Below are 7,774 nucleotides of genomic sequence, written 5' to 3'. Positions count from 1 at the left end.
CTGTTTCCACTGTCTCCCCATCTATTTCCCATGGGGTGATGGGACCAGATGCCATGATCTTAGCTTTCTCAATGTTAAGCTTTAAGCCACTTTTTCACTCTCCTCTTTCACTTTCATCAAGAGGCTTTTTAGTTCCTCTTCACTTTCTGCCATAAGGGTGGTGTCATCTGCATATCTGAAGTTATTGATATTTCTCCTGGCAATCTTGATTCCAGCTTGTGCTTCTTCCAGACCAGCGTTTCTCATGATGTACTCTGCATATAAGTTAAATAAGCAGGGTGACAATATACAGCCTTGACATACTGAGACCTGCATTCAATTCCTAGGTCGGGAAAGTTGCCCTCGAGAAGGAAATGGCAACCCACTCCAGTATTCTTGCTTGGAGAATCCCATGGACAGAGGAGCCTGGCTGGCTGAAATTCAGGCTATAGTTCATGGGATCGCAAGTGTCGGACTCTTTCTTTCTTATTCTTTGAAGTAGCCAGCTATGCTTTGAGATATTTTCTTTCATGATTCTTAACAACTTTGTTTCAATTATCTAATGTTATGTAGATATAACAATAGATCACCACCATTAGAACAAACACCTCCAAACTTAGTTTATTATTTACTCACAATATGTGAGTCAGCAATTTGAGCTTACTTCAACTGAGAATTTCTTCCAGTTGTTTATAACAGTCCTTAGATGGAATGGATCCTGATTTTCCACATACCTTTTCATCCTCTAGATGCTAGACTAGTCTTTTTTTAAATGATTGTAGATGCATTCAGAAGTTGCTGTTTAAAGATGATTCCCCATGAATCTCTTATGTTTCTACATGGCTAAGCATTTAGGGACAATTTAAGAATATTTGTAAAAGGAGTTATAACAACTTAGTACTTTGTTATTAGGGAAGACTTCTTTACATTCCAAAGTAATACATACAGTGTCTCCTCTGAAGCAAACTTTAGGCAAGTTTTTTAGCATCACTTTATGAGATTGGGTGTTTCCTATCCTTGGGGTTCCAAAGCTGGACACAGATTAGCTGTGTGTTTAAAATTCCCCTGGGCCCATGTTAAATCACCCAATGGGACTTGGAAGGTAGGAGAAATAATGAAAGAAGGAAGTTCAAGCTGCCTGCTCTACTAAACATTATGAACTGTCTAAAGCCATTTGGTTTGATTGTCTCCTTACTAAGTCTGTGGAAGTGTGACACGTTGACCAAGCAGTTCCTTGCAGTTTAGGGGCTACTTGATTGCAAGGTTTTCCAATAGTAGACTTGAAGATAAAAACAGTATGATTTTTGCCACATTCTATTGGTCAAAGAGTGTCCCAGGGCCATACCATATTCAAGCCTTGAGGGCCTAGACCCTTTGCTCTGATGAGAGGAGTGGCAAAGGTACATTAGAAAGATGAATGTATAATTATAGCATTCTCATTTTCTTCTACATATATTGTAAACTCTTATTCATAATTTTATCTCTTTTCTCTATGCTGTAAATTCATAATTCCTTAAATTCATATTTATTATACTAATCCTCTCTTCAGTTCTATCTAATCTGCTATAATCAAGATCATTGAGATTTACAACTTCTAATTGAAGTATAACAAATGTATTAGAATGTGCATAAATCACAAGTATAAGCAGCTTAATGAATTTTCACAAAGTACCAATTGCAAGTAGAATCTTGATCAAGAAGTAAAATAGCAGCATTGTCAAAATATCCATTATGCCTTCACCTAGTCACTATATACTCTCAAAGGATTAGCAATAGTTTGGCTTGTTTTGAACTTTATACGTGAATGGAATCATAGGTATGTATTATTTTGTGCCTGTTTGACTTTCTTCTATAGTACATTTGCTGTTGTTCAGTGGCCCAGCTGTGTCCTACTCTTTCTGACTCCATGGACTGCAGTGAGAATCATCTATATTAAGATTCAGTTTACCTTCTCTGAACACAATGCTATTATGCTAGAAAATATATCTAAATGTTAAGATATTTCAAATATATTTTTAAAAACTTAAAGCACACTAATAAATAATTTACACCAAAAAAGAAAGAACCCATACATGAAATTAGAAAATCTTTATGCTTAAATATACAAAAATTTTAACTTCTCAAAACTTATGAGATGAAGCTAAATTATTATTATATAGGAATATAAATATGCTAATGTGTAGGAAAAGAATAATAACAGCCAATTAAGTAGACCCTAATGACTCAGACAGTAAAGAATCTGAGTGCAACATGGGAGAGCTAGGTTCAATCCCTGGATCGGGAAGACCCCTGGAGAAGAGAATGACTACCCAATCAGTATTGTTGCCTGGAAAATTCCATGGACAGATGAGCCTGGCAGGCTGCAGTCCATTGGGTCACAAAGAGTTGGACATGACTGACAGACTAAGATTTCAAGTAGATAAGCATCAAACTTGACTATTACTAAACTATTAACAAAATATCCCCAAAAACTATATAAAGAAAATTTTTAAAATAGGATAGAAATAAAAGACACACAGACATAAAATTATTAAGATTGTCAGAGACAAGTTTACTTTTTACCTTCAAAGATGAGCACATGTAAAAATATACCAAAATCAATGAAAAAAAATTTGATTTTTATAAAAATGTCCCAGATCCTGTTTACTCCTTGTGACTATTCCTTTGATAATATATAACATGGCATCATAACTTTAGAAGAGTTGGACCTTATTTCATGAACCTTTAAATGTGGGCTGGCTTTGTGATTTTCTGTGGTCAGTAGAGTATGAAAGAAGTTCCAGTATTCCATTTCCAAACAAAACATCAAAAGTCCCTGAATGCCTGTGTTCTCACTTTTGTTTCTCTAACTCTACTCTGAGAACAAGTAAATATGAGCCAACCTGCTAGACAATTAAAAAAAAATAATAATAATTTACAGTCCAGCCAGGACAAACAGAACCACCTAGTTGCCTGCTGCTAAATACAGATGTGCAAGTGGGTATCTCTGGGCCCTTAGAGACTAGGTGATCCCCTAGCCAACCCATACACATGTGAGCCTAAAAGGGCTTATTGTTTTAAGCATATAGGCTTTGTGTGTTGCTTTTTAAATAAATATTTTATGATTTTACTTCTATAATCCTTATTGCTTGCTTATTACTTATCAATATAATTATTAAAGTTGAGAGATTTTTACTTATAAAATATATTATTTGGAAATATATCATATGCTGCTATAATGGATTCAGTGCAATTACCTACTGCTATCATAAAATTGTGTAACCAGCGATTACAATCTTGCTTGGACCTAGAGTTTGAAAAGTGAAGAAAGTCAGAAAGAGAAAAAAACAAATATTGTATATTAACACATATGTGTGAAGTCTAGAAAAATGGTACAGATGAACTTATTTACAGGGCAGGAATAGAGACACAGATGTAGAGAATGGATGTGTGGACATGGAGGGGAAAAGAGGAGGGTGGGATGAATTGAGAGAGTATCACTGGCATATATATACTACTGTGTGTAAAATAGATAACTAGTGGGGAGCACAGGGAGCCCAGCTCGGTGCTCTGTGTTGAAAAAGTGTGAATGATCAACAGGAAGAGGGCCATGGATGGAACTGGGAGTCCCCAGAAATGACTCAGTCCCACTCCAACTTTGAGCAGGGAACAGCCAAAATGATGAAGTTAAAGGGGAGCTGGGATATGGCCGTAGATGTGTTGGGCATGGGGCCCTCTGACAACAAGAAGAACAAAAAGTAATAGGGAGACAGATGAAGAAATGAAACCAATCCTGTGCAGGCAGAAGTATGCTTTTATCGATGACCTTAGGCTGAGTAATGTCACTCAGTATATGCCTGTGCAGATGCCGCTGGCGCATGTGGTGGTGGTTTAATCACTAAGTTGTGTCCAGCTCTTTGCAACCCAAGGGACTGTAGCCCACCAGGTTCCTCTGTCTTTGAAATTTTCCAGGCAAGAACACTGGAGTGGGTTGCCATTTTCTTCTCCAGGGGATCTTCCCACCCAGGGATCAAAGCTGCATTGCAGACAGATTCACCAGGGAAGCCCATGGTGGCTGACCCACTTAGACTGGCTTTTTAAGGAAGAGAACGGAGAACCAGATGTTAAAACTTGGCTGGCTGGCCCCAAGGAAGAGGACTTGGAGGTGTCGTGCCTCCTGGGAAAATGAAAGAGAAGCCATGAGATGAGAAGGAGACCAAGATGAAACCTCCTCTAGAGTAGCCAGGAAGATCTCTGGCCTCCCAAAGGATGGATCTGCCTCAGGGCTGCTCAGGAAGCTAAGCCTCATGCAGGAGGAAGAGTTGCTGTCCCTGCAGCTGCCAGACTGGCTCCCCAGCCAGCTGCCTCTTCAGGACTTCAAGACAAAGGTGGCGAATAGGGATGGACAGATGGTGGTTATAAAGCAGGATAAAGCAGGAAGCCAGGGTGCCAGAGAACGCTTGTACCCTGGCTGACCTGACGGAGTGTCAGTGATGTCACTCATCCACACGTCAGGGCAGGGGCAGTACCTTCTGGGCAAAGTCACTCTGCATGTGATGATGGGGACAGTCTGCTCTTTCCTGCAGGATCTGGTGGCCATGGGCTTTGGAGACAGTAGAATGAGTGAGATGACAGTCTTGGGATATGCAGAGTGCAAACTTATCTGCTCTCCCAATTTTGAATCCCTGTTGGATCACAAACACCAGTAAAATGAGCAGATGGAGAATGGTGATGACTGTGCCCGTGACCGCTGCCTGCTCCAAACGTTATGTTCTCATATCTGTTCCACGCAGAAGGGGCCTGTTTAGCCCGCCCAGTCCAGCCATTGTCCCAGTTTGCTCCACTCCACGTAGCTCCCTCCTACTGCGGCTGTGATCAAGGCATAGCCTCCCCAAAGCATGCAGCCTCACTGCTGGAGGGCTTGTCCCTGCAGTTTTCAACAGGCTGCATCCTCCCAGGTGGAGAGGGATCTGTGGGAAAGGACAGGATCCTCCTCTTGGTAACACTGTGGTTCTCATGTAGGAAAAGGAACAAGGGCTGCAGCAGCTTTGGCTCCCCTCATCCCTCCTGAGAGATGCAAGAGAGTCTCTTGGGTCTCTTGAGGGAGACAGCGGAGGCCTCTTGAGTCTGAGACTCAGCCCCTGATCTCTCTGTTACTAAGTGTGTAATTGGACAAACTCTGTAACCTTTCTGAGCTTCATAGTCCTCTTCTGACAAAAATGAGGATGATACCTACCTCATCAAGTTAGTATGGGGATGAAATGGAATAATCTCAATGAAAACTCCTTGCTGAAGCCAGACATACAAGGAAGTGCTCAATTAATGTTAGGTTAGTTTCCCTTATTTAAAAAAAAAAAAAAAGTGATGTGTTATCTGTAATTAATAATTCAAATATTCATATAAAATTTCTATTGCAGTTTACTTAAAATTATTGAGCAGTAGGAATGACTTTTGGGAATTCATTGCTGGGATATATGATCATTCTTTATGTGAAATATTTAGTATCTCAAGTAGCTAAAAGAAATTTAAGAAATGGTATATATGTGGTCAAAGGTGATCAACAGTACAAAAAAAAAAAAAAAAATGTGCCTTTGTAGCCCTGTCTAGGCATATAGTCTGCAGCCCAAATAGCCAAGATAGACAGAAACTAAATTTTTGATGGCAAAAAATATGCAGTTAGAAATATAACTTGTGCTTACCAGCAAAATCAAAATTGAACATATGACTTGATAATGTGATTGACAGTGTTTAGGAATAGAATTTAAAAGTCACAATAGTGATCAACTTATCAAGATCAGTGTTTATTGATAATAAAATATTGTTGTTGTTCAGTCACTCTGTCATGGCTGACTTTGCAACCCCATTGAATGCAGCATGTCAGTCCTCCCTGTCCTTCACCATCTCCCAGAGCTTGCTCAAACTCATGTCGATTCAGTTGGTGATGCCATCCAACCATCTCATCCTCTGTTACCCACTTCTCCTCCTGCCCTCAATCTTTCCCAGCATCAGGGTCTTTTTAAATGAGTCAGCTCTCGGCATCAGGTGGCCAAAGTATTGGAGTTTCAGCTTCAACATCAGTCCCTCCAATGAACACCCAGGACTGATCTCCTTTAGGATGGACTGGTTGGATCTCCTTGCAGTCCAAGGGACTCTCAAGAGTCTTCTCCAACACCACAGTTCAAAAGCATCAATTCTTTGGTGCTCAAGTTGACTTCTTTATAGTCAACTCTTTATAGTTCCACATCCATACATGACTACTGGAAAAACCATACCTTTAACTATATGGATCTTTGTCAGCAAAGTGATATCTCAGCTTTTTAACAATGTTGTCTAGTTTGTCATAGCTTTTCTTCCATGGAGCAAGCATCTTTTAATTTCATGGCTTTGGTCAGCATCTGCAGTGAGTTTTGAGCCCCCAAAACTTAAGTCTGTCACTGTTTCCATTGTTTCCCCATCTATCTGCCATAAAGTGATGGGACTGGATGCCATGATCTTAGTTTTTTGAATGTTGAGTTTTAAGCAAGCTTTTTCATTCTCCTCTTTCACATTCATCAAAAGGCTCTTTAGTTCCTCTTTGCTTTCTGCCATAAGGGTGGTGCCATTTCCATATCAGAGGTTATTGATATTTCTCCCAGCAATCTTGAGTGCAGCTTGTGCTTCATTCAGCCCGGCATTTCACATGATGCACTCTGTATAAGTTAAATAAGAAAGGTGACAATATACAGCCTTGACATACTCTTTTCCCAATTTTGAACCAGTCCATTGTTCCATGCCCAGTTCTAACTGTTGCTTTTTGACCTGCACACAGATTTCTCAGGAGGCAGGTGAGGCGGTTTGATATTCCCATCTCTTTAAGGATTTTTCACAGTTTGTTGTGATTCACACAGTCAAAGGCTTTGGCATATTCAATGAAGCAGAAGCATGTTCTTCTGGAGCTTTCTTGTTTTTTCTATGATCCAACTGATTTTGGCAATTTTATCTCTGGCCTTTTCTAAATCCAGCTTGAATATCTGGAAGTTCTCAGTTCACGTATTGTTGAAGCCTAGCTTGGAAAATTTTTGAGCATTACTTTGCTTGCATGTGAAATGAGTGCGGTTGTGTGGTAGTCTGAACATTCTTTGGCACTGCCTTTCCTTGGGATTGGAGTAAAAATTGATCTTTTAGAGCCCTGCAATTACTACTGAGTTACCCAAATTTGCTGTCACATTGAATGCAGCACTTTCACAGCATCATATTTTAGGATTTGAAATAGCTCAGCTGGAATTCCATCACCTCCACTAGCTTTGTTTGTAGGGATGCTTCCTAAAGCCCATTTGACTTAGCACACCAAAATGCCTGACCCTAGGTGAACGATCACACCATCATGGTTCAGTACAGTTCAGTTGCTCAGTCGTGTCTGACTCTTTATGACCCCATGGACTGCAGCACGCCAGGCCTCCCTGTCTATCACCAACTCCTGGAGCTTACTCAAATGCATGTCCATCGAGTCAGTGATGCCATCGAACTATCTCTTCCCCATCCCCTTCTCCTCCCACCTTCAATCTTTCCTAGCATCAGAGTCTTTTCCAATGAGTCAGTTCTTCATATCAGGTGACCAAAGTATTGGAGTTTCAGCCTCAGCATCAGTCCTTCCAATGAATATTCAGGACTGATTTCCTTTAGGATTGACTTGTGGTTATCTGGGTCATTAATATCTTTTTTGTATAGTTCTATGTATTCTCGCCACCTCTTCTTAGTATCTTCTGCTTTTGTTAGGTCCATACGATTTCTGTCCTTTATTGTAGGTTGACATAGACTATTATATGTTCCTGAATTA

At 40.1% G+C, this 7,774-nt stretch overlaps 1 pseudogene; it reads left to right on the top strand.

Annotated features, from left to right (window-relative positions):
* Positions 1-3,594: 3,594 nt before the first annotated feature.
* On the top strand, positions 3,595-4,667 carry LOC122673482 (annotated as a pseudogene).
* Positions 4,668-7,774: the final 3,107 nt, after the last annotated feature.

This window comes from Cervus elaphus, chromosome 17 (genome assembly GCF_910594005.1).
Source record: "Cervus elaphus chromosome 17, mCerEla1.1, whole genome shotgun sequence".
In the NCBI taxonomy this organism is placed as follows: Eukaryota; Metazoa; Chordata; class Mammalia; order Artiodactyla; family Cervidae; genus Cervus; species Cervus elaphus.
This window is presented reverse-complemented; position numbering and strand designations above follow the sequence as displayed.